We start from the raw sequence: 13851 nt of genomic DNA, 5'->3' as shown, positions 1-13851 counted from the left end.
TAGTAAGTATTAGAAGTGGGATTTGAACCTAGGTTCAGAGCCAGAATACTTTTGACTGTACAACATTGCCTTAGCTACGGAATGGGGTAGCACTCCCTCCAGGAACTATCCCAGGGAAAATGTGATTTAGTAAGTATGTTTTCTCCCTCTCTCTTAATATAAAAACTATACAACATCTTATATCCAACTAATCTTCCTTATTTACAAATTATATGTTTTATAAATAATTCTTGTCCATGTGAGAACACAGTTCACAAGTTTGGACTTATTCCATGCATGTTAATAGAAACATTGAAACATAGGAACTTCAACCTGTATATTTTCCTTTTTTTATTCTAAACTTCTCAAACATTAAATAAAATGAGTATTTCCATATTCAAAGTTGAACAGAAAAAGAGGATTGGATATGAAATTGTGTATCTTTATCACATACATCTTGATTGTCCTTTCAGTATGTAATAAATTCAACATAACTTTGAAAGTTGTCCTGCTTGTCTCTGTTTCCTTTTGGTCTTCTAATCTACCTTGTGCATTTTTAAAAAGTGGTTTAGTGACTCCTTTTTTCTCTTTCTTTTTAGCCACCCTATCTATGACTACTCATTATTTCCCTTCTAACAACCGCCCTCCTTAAACTGAAAAAAAAAGTCCTTATAACAAAATGTATAGTCAAGCATAACAAATTTCCATATTAGTCTTGTCCAAAAATGTTTGTCTTATTTGGTACTTTGAGTTGATCCTCTCTGTTTTCAGAAGGTGGGTAAATAGCGTGCTTCATTCTAATGGTTGGCCATTACATTGAATATTGGATATTTCCAAGTCTTTTGTTTTTTTACAGTGTTATTATTTAAATTGTATGTACCCCTGGTTCTGCTGACTTCTCTCTCTATCATTTCATACAAGTCTTCCCAGGTTTCTCTGAAACTGTCACCCTTGTCATTTCTTGTAGTATAATAGCTGACTGCATTCACATATTACAATGTATTCAGCCATTTTTTCAATTTATTCCCCCTCTTAGTTTCCAAGTTTTTGTTATAATAAAAAGACCTACTATAAATATTTTTGTATATGAGTCCCTGTTCTCTCTCTTTAAGTGAATATAGTTTTCCTCATATGGTCCCTCTCAACCGTAGCTTCTCAGATACTTAAAATCATGCATATTCTTAGAGCTGAAGTAACTTTAGAGACCATACCATCCAACCCATAAGTAAAAAAGAATCTTCTCTCCTACATATCTGACAGCCATTTCTTGAAGACCTTCAGTGATGGGAAACCCACCCACCACCTCCTCAGGCAGCACATTCCACTTTGGAATATGGCTTTAATTATAAGGAAGTTTCTTTTGACATAGGTCCTCACTTTGTCTCTTTGTAACTTTTACTTATTGCATATAGTTTAACTCTCTGGACCCAAATAGAAGAAGTCTAATCCTTCTTTCATGTGGTTTTTGAAGACCTAAAACAGTTACCATGTTTTCCCTATCTTCTCTAGGATAAACATTACCATTTCTTTCAACCAGTCATGCTATGGAATGTTCTCAAGGTGATTCACCATCATGGTTAGCCACCTTTGAACATTTTCCATTATATCAATGGCTTCTCTTACATGTGGCACATAGAAAATGAACCCAGTAATAATATAGACTCACTACTCTGACCTTCCCCACATAGAGTACAAAGAAATAAGTTAATGTGTAGCTTAAGGCATCAAAACTATTCCTAAAACATTTCTTCTGTATTTTGGGGTGATTCAAAGATGATCTGTTCATTCAGTGTTGAGTTTCTGTCTTTCTCCTCTGTGTTGAACTTCAGAGCTATTTTGTGTGTCTTTTCCATTGTGGTACCACTAATATTTCAGCATTTCAACCTAGATATACATTTGATCCCTACACTCTAGAAATTTACCTTTTCTTCTTCTAGCTATTTCCATACTGAATTAAAGTCATGTGCAAAAATCAGGGACCAGACATTTTTGGAGTAATTTATTCCTTTGTCACCAGTTGGAAAAAATTCACAGACTCAGTATCACCAGAGGAATTGCTTCTTTTAAGGTTTGCTTTCTCAAGATTGCTTCCATGTTACACATAGTCCCTAGTTTTTTAATTACTGAAGATTAATATTTTATGATGTAAAGAATTTATTTTTTCCATTCTTTCCTTGATGATGCAAATATTTGTAAGTGTGTATTGTCTAGTTATATAGATTGGGAAAATGAGGCACAGAAACTTGCTTCAAATGATAATCGGAAGTGGCACTATAAACAGCAACTGGGCTTTCTGTATTTCAGTGCAATGCTTGAGAACCTAGATCAGTGGGGATGCACTTCTTATGTAGCCAGCTTCGACTCATCCATGTGCAGATTATTGATCATATGTGGCATATTTTAAACCCAGAATGGCTTCTTTCAAGTACTGGGGTATCTTTTTGTACTGTAAGTCAATTACATTCCCAAAGATCTTCCTATGGAGATCTCTGTGCTATACGTCAATGACATTCCCAGGGAGCACAAAATAATTTTAGTATTAGCTATATGAAATATAATAGCAAAGGTGAATAACATTAGAATGTAAGCTCCTTGTGAATAGGGACTGTTCATTCATTGCACTTTTTTCTCCAGTGACTAGGTACAGTGAGTGCCTGGCACGTAATAAATACCTGTTGATTGGTACAAAAGTAATAGAATATTTTACAGAACAATATCCAAGAAGACTTGACTGTTTATGTGTTTAGGATTTTAGGTGTTCCTCTAGTTCCAAACTTATACCCAGGCCAAAATAGAGGTAGAAAACAACCTTTTTCCTCCTGCCCTACTTGGTACTAAGAAAAGGAAAACTGTACCTGAATTTCATTTTCTTCTCATTTTGTGCCAGATAGCCAGTTATTGGCAAAGCCAAAACAAGGAGATGTCTTCTAGGTACTACCACTTCTCAGGGCTATAACCTAGGATACGAGGATCTTAGAACTGCCATATTCCTTTCTTGATACAGATCACATCTTCCCATTTTAACAGTGGTGAGGTTTACACAGTTTTAATAGAGTCTATAAATATCAACAACAGCTACTCCAAATGTGCGATAATGTTCAGTAGCCAACAAATCAATATACTGTTGGAGGAAATGAATCTTCTTTATTAATATTCACACTATAAATGAAACCAGAAGCTAGAATATCTATGGAATTTATAGCTAAAAAACAAGGCTGGTTCACAGACCAAAGAGCTGGCAGAGTTGTTTTTATCATGCATCCAAATTTAGCAAGAAATGTTAGTTCATGTAATGCACATTTTGCAGTGCCCATAATGACAGGTAGGCATATAGATAACATTTATTAAGTGCTTACTATATGCCAGGCACCATGTTAACCTATGGCAATACAAATATAAGTAAGAAAGACAATGTTTGCCCTCAAGGAGCTTATATTCTAATGGGGGTGGGGTAGGAGACAACATAAGAAGAAACCAAAAAGCTGTGTGGGAAATACTACAGGGTCAAGTCCAGAAGAAGTCCAAAGAGGCATAAGTTGAACCATATTTATAGTAAGCATGGCTGGCATGGATAGTTCCTCAAATGGAGGTTTGGAACGAAATCACCAGTGAGAGGAGGAGACTGTAGAGATTGTAATGTTACTGGCGTAAAGATGGAAGTCCAGAAGGAATCTGGTTGAGGAGCATCTGCAAAAAGATGACTGAAGATAAACACAATTTATTCACCAAAATGTATTACAGAGTGTGAGGAGGCAAGAAATTGTTTGAAGAGCTTGTCATAACCTTTCAAATTAGATGATATATTAATGACTTCATTGTAAAGGTAGGCATGGAGCAAAGCAGGAGGTCTTAAGCTTTGTTGTGTGTCATTGATCCCTTTGGCCATCTGGCAAAAACCTATGAACCGTTTCCCAGAATTATGTTCTTAAATGTATAAAACATAATGTTTCAAAGGAAACCAACTATATTAAAATAGTCATCAAAATATGTTAAAAACTAGCTCAAGGACCCCAGGTTAAGAATCCTTGGAGTAAAATTATGAAAATTATCAAGTTCAAGACATAAAATGAAACAAAGACTTGTAAGCTACACAGAAGCCTCAATCCTTTATACTACAAATAATTTATCTGAGATAAAGGTCAGGGGACACAGGGCTTTGTGGGCACAAAAAAATGAAAGTGTTCTTATCTTAAACAAAAAATGACTAATTACAATGTGGTGGTGGTTGTTTAATCATTTTCAGTCATGTCTGACTCCCTTGTGACCCCTTTTGGGGTTTTCTTGGCAAAGATATTGGAGTGGTTTGCCATTTCCTTCTCCAGCTCATTTTATAGATGAGGAAATTGAGGCAAACAGGGTTAAGTGACTTGTCCAGGGTCACACAGCTAGTAAAAATGTGAGGCCACATTTGAACTCAGGTCTTCCTGACTTCAGAACAGGCACTCTATCCACTGTGCCCCCTAGCTGCATTACCAATATGTAGTCATTTCAAAATCAGCTATCTGTACACAGTATTGGCATAAAAGTAATACAAATTCATCAAATTAGAGTAAGAAGTAAAATAGCAAAATATACAATCTGAATGATTTTTAAAAAACTTTTGACATAGGAAAATAGAAAATTGGCAAAAGAATAGAAGTTGACATGGATTATCAGAACTTTAATTTAGATAATTTATTACAAAAAGGGACCAAAAAGTACTAGAAACTTCTTCATATAGCAAATACTTGATCTTCTTGCTAAAGAAAGACATGGTAGTCAAGGACAGCATCAGTGTAGAATATGAAGTTATTTCCAAAACTTTATGAAGGAAAATGGTAAAACATTATGAACAATACCATCTTGTAAAGTAGTGAGTAGTAGGTAGAAAAATGGATTTTCAGAAATCTTAGCATAGATCTCAATTAAGTCATATCATCCTGAAAGAATTTAAGGATGAACTAAAAGGAAGGTAACAAATGGGGAAAATGGAAGTTATCTGTCTCCCAACATTTCTATAACAGTGATTGTGGAACCACCAAATTTGAATAACAACATGGTCCCGATATACTGCATGAGAATAGAAGTGACATAAAAAAATTACAAAAATGAGAAAACCATCCAGACTAGACCAAATAGACAAAAGAGTTCCATATGGAAGATTACACCATACTGAGCATATCACAATATTGATTCTCATGTTTTCTTCACTGTTGAAGGCAGCATTAATGAAAATAAGAAGGGAACAGGCAGGCTTTTACAAATTATATTCCATAGTAGGACCATATCATTATAGTCATAAATTTAATGAAGGAAATAGATAATACAATATTTCTCTGTGTTTTGTTGTTTACAAATAGCCCCATGATTCAATAAAGCATAATGCCACCTCAAAGACTCCTCAGGAAGGTATCTCTCACTCATGTATTAAGATAATAAAAGATTCCTTGAAAGATGCAGTGAGTGATAACTTTGTTCGGTGACTCACTGGTTATTAATGTCAAGCAAGTACATGTTCATTAATGGTGCTTATCACTGCCCAGTGAAGAGTCCAAATGGCAAAGGAAATCCTTATAGATGGTGAAGTCATTCAGTGCTTCTGTTTGCAGATGACATGTTCTAGTTGTGCCAAACCTTACATCATTGCAAAGCCTCTTCACTGACAACTTTAGTGTAAAATCTTTTGAGTTGTTAATGGTTCACACATAGGGAAAACCTAGATGAATGACGTTTTCTGGTTAACGATAGACAGTTGGTAGAAAGTCCTTTGAGCTGATCTCCTAGTATATATTCCTTAAAGACATACACTGCTGCTGTACCATGAACTGGGCCTAGAATTGACCAGATGGAAGGGAGAAGGATAGACCATATTTGGGAGGTTGGGGAGCCTTTGTGTTCAGTTGTTTTAGTCATATCTGCCTTTTTTTTTTCATATCTGACTTTTTGTGATCCCCTTGGTGTTTTCTTGGCAAAGATACTGGAGTGGTTTGCCTTCTCTGGCTCATTTTACATACGAGGAAACTGAGGCAAATAGGATTAAGTAACTTGTCCAGGGTCATACAGCTAGTAAGTGTCTGAGGCCAGATTTGAACTCTTGAAGACTCCAGATTCCAGACCTCATGCTCTTAATCTCGAATTCTAATTAAAACAAAAATCCATCTTTTCAACACCAATAATCTTCTAGTGATGATATGTAACTATTAATTTTAAAACATTGTCGTCATCCCCAAAGAATCAAAATTTTAAGTGACCTAAAGGTCTATGCAGAGCTGGCCTGGGTGTGGCATCATATTACCAATGATGAATTACTTGCAAGAAGTGAAATTCAACGTATCAAAAGGACATTTGATGACAAAAGCAATATAGGCCAGTTTTATGAAGGGGTAGGGGAGGGATGAGGGACACTTTGGTTCTAAATTGATGCCTTTTAATATTAAGAGACTTTGACAAAATCAATGTGTTTAGGGCCTCTTTGGAGAATTTATGGGAATTCAGACACAGGAGTTGCACAGTTTGAAAAGAAATGGATGGATTACTATTTGAAGCATTGGAGGGAGTCAGGAGGGCCTCAGTTCAAATCCCGCCTCAGATATTTACTAGCTGTATGACCCTTGGCAAATCAATGAACATCTATCTGCCTCAATGTCCTCGTGTGTAAAATGGGAATAGTAATAGCACTCAGCCTTCCAGGATTGTGAGGATCAAATAAGATGATGTTTTAAAATTACTCGGCAAACCTAAAAGTGCTATGTAAATGCTAGTTTTCATCACCATCGGTATTATTGTTTGCACTGGTAAGATCACAGATTCATTCAAGCAGAGGGACAGTATGCCCCTTTTAAGGGCTTGTTTCCTCCCTTTTCCTGAGTGACCAGCACCCTCACAAAGTCCCTGCTTGCTTAGCATGCTAGGAAGTTACTTGGTCATTCCTGTTCCTTTCTAGGCTCAGCAGGTCTGTTTCAGAGAAGGCCTCTCTTTTTTGTTTCAGTATTTCTCATTATACCACTCTGAATGTTTCTTCTTTATGTACTCCCTGCCTTTCTGTTGAGGAGCGGGTTGTGCTGCTCTGACTGTTCCCTCTGCCTTCTGTGCACGTGCGGGATTTTGTCAGGATGGTCACTTTGTACTTTTTCTTCTCTTCCTGAGTTCCTTTATATTCAGTGGAAGCAAATATGTAAAGGCCTTGTGTGTCATTTGGGTTTTCCTCTCTCTCCCATATACCAAAGTCTTTTGTCAGAATCAGGAGAATGATGTTCAGTTCTGTCCAACCTCAGAAGCTTCTCTAACTCTTGGTCTTATGTCTGGGATTTTTAAACAGTGCTCCACAGATTCTCTCTCTCTCTCTCTCTCTGTCTCTCTGTCTCTGTCTCTGTCTCTGTCTCTCTCTCTCTGTCTCTCTGTCTCTCTGTCTCTCTCTCTCTCTCTCTCTCTTTCTCTCTCTCCCTCCTTATTCTCCCACCTGCCTTCCTATCTTCCTCTAATCTCAGTCCTGTGATCTTATTATCTATAGACCACAGGTGTTGTAATTCACAGTAAATATAACTTTTAGATAGATAATTAAGAGTTAATTTTATGTGCCTAATGAAAAAATGTCATCTTAATGGGCCATATGTATGATCTTATCAACTTTCAGAGGGCCCAAAAGGAAAACGTGCTATGGGGGTACTTTTCTCCAACCCAATCCAGCCCATCTGCTGCCCTGTTATCTTCACCATTAGATTTTGTTTCTTGAGAAGAGGGGACTGTCTTTTAGCTTTCTTTGTATTATCAACTTTTAGCACAATGCTTGGTTCATAGTAGGTGCTTAATAAGTGTCTGCCTGACTGACTAGGGCTTAGGAGCAGGTGTTATAGGGAAGCTTTGCCCCCAACCTTTTTGCCAGCGTTCCTTTCCCTTTTCCCCCTTCAGCCTAAATGCTGACTCCTTCATTCCTGTCCTTATAGAAGGAAACTCAGAATTATCATTCTATTACGACCACTGAGCCTCCATATCAAGTCCCCAATCTCATTATGGAAATCTGTCTTTCTCCACTACCCAATCAGAAATACTCCTAGTCTATCCTGTCAATTGAGATTACTCAATCAGCCTTAGCCAGGAGGCTGTTCATTAATTTGTGTCACTGTCATCCCTTTGTAGACTCTAGAACTTAATTGCTGCTTCTTTCCCACCCCTCCTTTTGGCCCCAGAGTGCCTCCAAACCCCTAACAAGAGGTAGCATTAACTCAACTAGTATTAGGAGATCTGATTTTAGTTATGAAGAGTGATGACAAGCATGGAGCTCTAAGAATGTCTGGAATGTTTTGGCTGGGCTTTCAGAGTCCTCTAAAGCAGAGTTTGTGCAACAGGCCCAAAAGGAGATATTTTTTTTTCATACTGACTATAATCCACTTACGTGATTCTCCTCATTTATGCTTCAGTAAGGATACAAGCTATTTAACAGTATTACTTAAGCAGTTGGCAGAATTAAACGCATGTTTCCAAAAGGAATAATTAGAAAATGATTCTCATTAACTTATTGGTGAAACCTACGAGAAAAATTCAGTGGAGTTTCATTTGGAAGGGAGAGGTCCTTTAACTTCATCTCTAATTATACATTCTTCACATTCACGACTTGGATTTAATAACAACAAAAATGTTACCATAATAGCCCATTTAGCTGACAAACCACTGAACCATCCAGAATGCCCATGGAGAATTTGAATTACCTCCATACAATAAATAGCAATTAAGTGCCTACTATGTATAAATAGTAGCTAGGTACTGGGGATAGAAATACCAAAATGCAGTGCCTGCTTTCAAGGACCTTAAATTAGTTATATTAGATACATAACATAATTAATTATATTATTGGTTAGTCATAATATAATTATATTAATATTATATAGTTATATCATTGGAATTCAGCGAACAAAGATTATACATTGTGACACATTTCATTGTCAAATTATGGTGATAACCAGCATTTATAAAGCGCAAACTATACACAGGGTATTATGCTAAATACTTTAAAAATATTATCTCATTGGATCCTCAGAACAAGCCTGAAAGGTAGGTCCTATGATTATGCCTATTTTTATAGTTGAGGAAACTGAGGCAAACTAAGGTCACATAATTAGGAAGTGTCTGATGCCAGATTTGAACTTAGGGCTTGCTGATTCCAGGCTCAGTGTGTTCTCTCTGCTGTATCCCCTAACGGCTTTAAAAGCTTTTTGCCAGAGATACAATTAACAAGAGGTAGTAGATATGAATTCCAGAAAAAGGGGGAGAGGAGTCTCTTAACGCCAATTAAAATAATGCCAATGTGAAATAATGTTTTATCTAAACTTATTTTGGATATAGTGTGGTTGGTCATTCACAGATAAATCAAACAGATGAAAATGTTTGATTTCAGACCCTATGCTTTGATTATCTAAAGATTAGGTAGGTAATGCGGCCATGAAATAAGAGACGACTGGAGAAAGGGCCTAGAAATGGAAAACTACTACCTTAGAAAATAATCTGATCCTAAGAAGGTAATTTTGCTGACTTCTCAGTTTTGCCTAGTATTGGTCTTTGTGTGTGGAGAAGCAGGCTTTGTGTATAAGGGTATTTTTAAATATTTAATTTAGCAGCAACAGTGACTTGGAAACATAGGATGTATGAGTACTTCATCCTGTACTTTCAAAGACAGGGGTTGGTTTAACCTGCCTTTCCATATGAAGGGAACTTTGTTCCCAGAAGAATCATTCACTGGGGCATCTCTATGTGAAAACGACCTGGAGAGTTAGAAAAATAGCTAGCACAAGCTCCATTTAATTTTATTTTATAGGAGGTGCATGCAGCCACCCTCAGGCCTTCTGGTTAGAATTTCTTGGCTTGTTATTGTGTAAAGTTGAGATGACTAACAGTTTTGAAGACCCACTTTCCAGTATTCTTTTTTTTCACTTTTTTTACTTTTTACTTTTTTTTTTTTTTTAACTTTCCAGTATTCTTGAGCAAACTTTCCCAGGCTTAGAGTACAACAGTGGACGGACAAGGGGTGCTTGTAGGGGTACTCAAAACAGACTTAGTGACAGCATTGGGAAGTGATCATTCTCACTGAGTGAAGAAAATGAAAAAAAACCCAGTAGTTTTGTGGTATTCAGTGAAAGATGGAGCTCCTGAGTAAACCCTGTACCATCTCTGTAGTCCCTGAGAACCTTACTCCTCTACAGCAGAGGGGGATTTTGATTAGGATAACCCTGAATCATAAGGGAAGAATTGAATTCTGTTCAGTGTAATCTGTTTTCTGGTTTGTGTGTAGGGAAATAAGTAATACATTTTAGAAAGATTTCTATCACAAGGAGTTAAAAGAAGCTTAGTGACAATTTATCTGAAAAATTTACCCGTTTAGAACAATTTATCCCCTGCAGATCAATTTAATTCCATTCAAGCATTTACTAATAACCTCCTGTGTGCAAGGCCCTGTGCTGGGTGCTAGGATCACCAAATCAGGCAGTCTCAGGCCTTAAGGAGCTCTCTTGGGGGTGGAGGGGAAGGATTCAGCTTATCCACAGATAAATAAATAAGTAAATCATTGAGGTGTTAGTCTGTTCCTTCTCTGTTTTCTTTGCCTTGGTAATAGATAGGTTTAAATATGCAAATAGCTGAGAACTTCTTTTATAAGTTAGGAGAGAATAAGTACTCACCCGAAATTATAGTGGTTATAGACCAGCTCCACTCAACTTGTTATTGAAAATACTTTATAATTTTGTTCTTTTTCTTTCACTGAGTATAAATAGGTGATATGGGTAGTTATAAAACTATACTGTGTACACGAAAGGAGAGGATTTTATGGGAGTTTTAGACATTTTCCCATTGGTAGAGTATATTTAGAGAGTCTAAATTCTCTTTAGAGAGAGAATTGGTTACCTCTGTGGTAACCAAGGCTCAAATAATTATGGATGAAAACTATCAATTTTTTTAAACATTCTTTTTTTAAAAAAAAAATTTGAGCTCCCAATTTTCTCCCTTCCTCCAGAGCCATCAATTTAAAAAAAAAATTCATGTAGTAAATTATATTGATTTGTCAGGCTTTTGTAGTAAAGAGCTGTTTCTCTTTTTCAGGTCTTGGCCCTAAGGGCAAGAACTAGTTTCTAGATAAAATCCCCTGGTTTTTAATGCGCTTTATAACATGCTTCCTTCTTGCCTTTCCAGTCTTCTTAGTCATACCCCTCCATGCACACTGTGAGATAGCGACACTGACCTCTTTACTATTCGTCAGACAAGACACCTCATCTCCCATCTCTTGACTCCCAGCATTTTCCAAGACTGTTCCTGAGTCCCCCATACCTGGGCACTCTCTCCTTATATTTGAGGCCTGTTAGCTTTCCCGGCTGTCTTTAAGTCTCAGCTAAAGTCTCACTTTCTTCAAGAACCCTTTGCCATTCCTTCTTAGTCCTATTCTGCCTTCCCTCAGAGACAACCTCTGGTTTATCCTGTCTATAGATTATCTGTGTATAATTGTTGGTATATTGTCTCCCCCGTTAGACTGTGAGCAACTTGAGAGCAGGATTTGTTTTTTGCCCCTTTTTTTGGTATCTCCAGCACTTAGCCTGGTGCCTGGAACATAGTAGATACTTCATAAATGCTAGTAGACTTAGCAAGGAGGTCAGCAGAGGTTTTAAAGACATGGTTGCTTTACTAGTAGAAGCAGTGCTTTGGGGGGAAAATGAGAAGAACAGAAGCTGGTAGGTAGACTTAGGTTAGGAGGGATATTGACCATAGAAGTTCCCAGAGAATTCATACCATATAGAAGGGCTCAGATTTTAATAAACACAGCATTTAGAGGACCTACTATGTGGCTGCTTCTTTTGGGGATATACAGATGTACAGGATAGAAGAGGGCAAAATCTGTGATTTTATTGGTTTAGAAAAACGAATGAAATAGGAAACTATTGCATTGATTGTCACCTTCTAATCTTAGAGAGTTGCCTAGAGCATTGAGTGGTTAATTGACTTGCCTAGGGACACAAGCCAATAGGTATCCAAGTTTGGACTAGAATCTTGGTCTTCTTGACTCCAGTGTTGGTGTTTTATTCTGTAGTTTTCTGTCATATCTCACTCTTCATGATGCCATTTGAGGTTTGACATTTTCTTGGCAAAGATACTAGAGTGGTTGGCCATTGTCTTCTTCCTCATTTTACAAATGAGGAAACTGAGGCAAACAGGGTTAAGTAACTTGCCCAGGGTCATACAGCTAGTAGGTGTCTGAGACCATATTTGAACTCAGGAAGATGAGTCTTCCTGACTCCAGACTTGGCACTTTATCCACTGTGTCACTTAGTTGCCCAGTGCCTTGGCTCCAGTGCCTGTTCACTATTCAACTCTTTCCTGCTGCCTCTCATCAAAGAACTTATAGTCTAGAGGGAGAAACAAGGCTAACACTTATTAGCAAAGTGATAATTCAAGACCACAGACAATTCTGTACTAATATTATGCAACTTATAGCTCCAGTCATGTAGCTGTGGTTGATCTCATGGCTGGTGTTCTGGGTTTATCTCTCCATGCCACTGCCTTCACTCTTCACTTACAAAGGCTACAGAGAGATCATATGTTTGTCATTCATGTACAGAACTTGGTGAGGCATCCTCACCTAAACTCTGGATGCTGGTATCAATGTTTGGGGACCCAGAATAAAGTCCACCCCTCTCCACATACACAGTCACTTTAACACCAAATCCTTGGGTTCATTGCCAAACCCAAATTTCATACTCAGGATTTCTTATAACCAACTTTGTTTCTGACTAAAACTTTTATTCTCATACAACTAGCTATCTGACATGCCTTTATTCTCTTTCCTGCCTAGAGGTTCACTCCTAAAATGTTCTGATTTCAAGGTCTTCTCGTCATACCATGAGGGCTAGTTTCCTCCAAAAACACCCTTATTTCCATTGAGATATCTCCTTACTTAAGCTCCAGGCACAGTTAGCAGTGGTTCTTCCTTCAGATGTTGTCATCTCAGTTGTATGGTACAGATCATAGAAACAACATTAAGATGAGTGAGATGTATTTTGGTGCAATGGTCAGGTGAGACTTTGTGGAGGAGGTAAGTTTTAACTGGGTCTTAAAGGATGGATAGAATTTGGATCAGTGTGGGGGAGGGGAAGCATTCCTGGTGAGGGTAAGAACTTTAATGAAGATACAAAGGAGAAAATGACCGTGGCCTGCAGGTTCTTAGGGACAGCTGGAAGACCAGCCTGTCCAGTATGTAGCAGAGATATCAGAAAATGGAGGTAAGATGGGAGAATAGTATCAGGTTTTGGAGCACCTTGAAAGTTGCAAAGAAGATTCTAGATTTGATGGAATAAGTTGTAGTCATATGTTGATTTAAAAGCAACCAAAGGGTAAAAGGTTGATCTCCTTCTCTTTTGCACGTCAATTATCTGTAAGTAGAGACCCTGAAATGCTTTTGGAAGCACAAAAGTGTATAGTTAAGTGGAGCTTTATTGTGTTAGAGTACACTGAATATTTTTGGCTTTCCTGAAACTTTTGTTTGATCCAATTTCAATAAAAAACCAGCTTGGGTAAAATTTGAACCATGATTAGAATTTAACATTAAATGAGTTAAATAAAAGAGAGGAGAAAACATAATTGAACTAAACCAAAAGTGAATTAAAAAATAATAGTAGAAAATTATAACCCCATTTGTGGGGAAGTGGAAATTGTATGCGGTCGTAGCTTTTAATTGGGTAGATATCTGAAATTAGAGGGCAAAAACTAAAAAATTCCTTTATTTTCAACTAGGAGGGCTGTCTGTCCTGGTTATCCAGTCCTGGGTCATGGAGCCAGAGTAAATTGTGTAACCCGCCATGTGCTCTTTGGCTTATTAAGAAAAGAGTAACTTGGTGAGACCCCCTACGACTGCTGTTCTAG

The 13851-nt window shown here is 37.4% G+C and overlaps 1 protein-coding gene across 4 annotated transcripts in view; it reads left to right on the top strand.

The window, feature by feature from the left end:
- Nucleotides 1-13851, top strand: part of KIAA1958 (KIAA1958 ortholog) — a 257702-nt gene that overhangs the window by 84317 nt on the left and 159534 nt on the right. For 2 of the 4 annotated variants that reach the window (XM_072598052.1, XM_072598049.1), the window contains exon 2: nt 13723-13851. The exons of 1 other annotated variant lie outside the window; for it this stretch is intronic. The gene's annotated coding sequence lies outside the window, so the exon portion shown is untranslated. One more of the 4 variants, XM_072598053.1, reaches the window with a different exon arrangement.

This window comes from Notamacropus eugenii, chromosome 3 (genome assembly GCF_028372415.1).
Source record: "Notamacropus eugenii isolate mMacEug1 chromosome 3, mMacEug1.pri_v2, whole genome shotgun sequence".
NCBI lineage: Eukaryota > Metazoa > Chordata > Mammalia > Diprotodontia > Macropodidae > Notamacropus > Notamacropus eugenii.
Note: the sequence above shows the minus strand (reverse complement) of the source record. Positions and strands in the feature narration are given on the sequence as shown.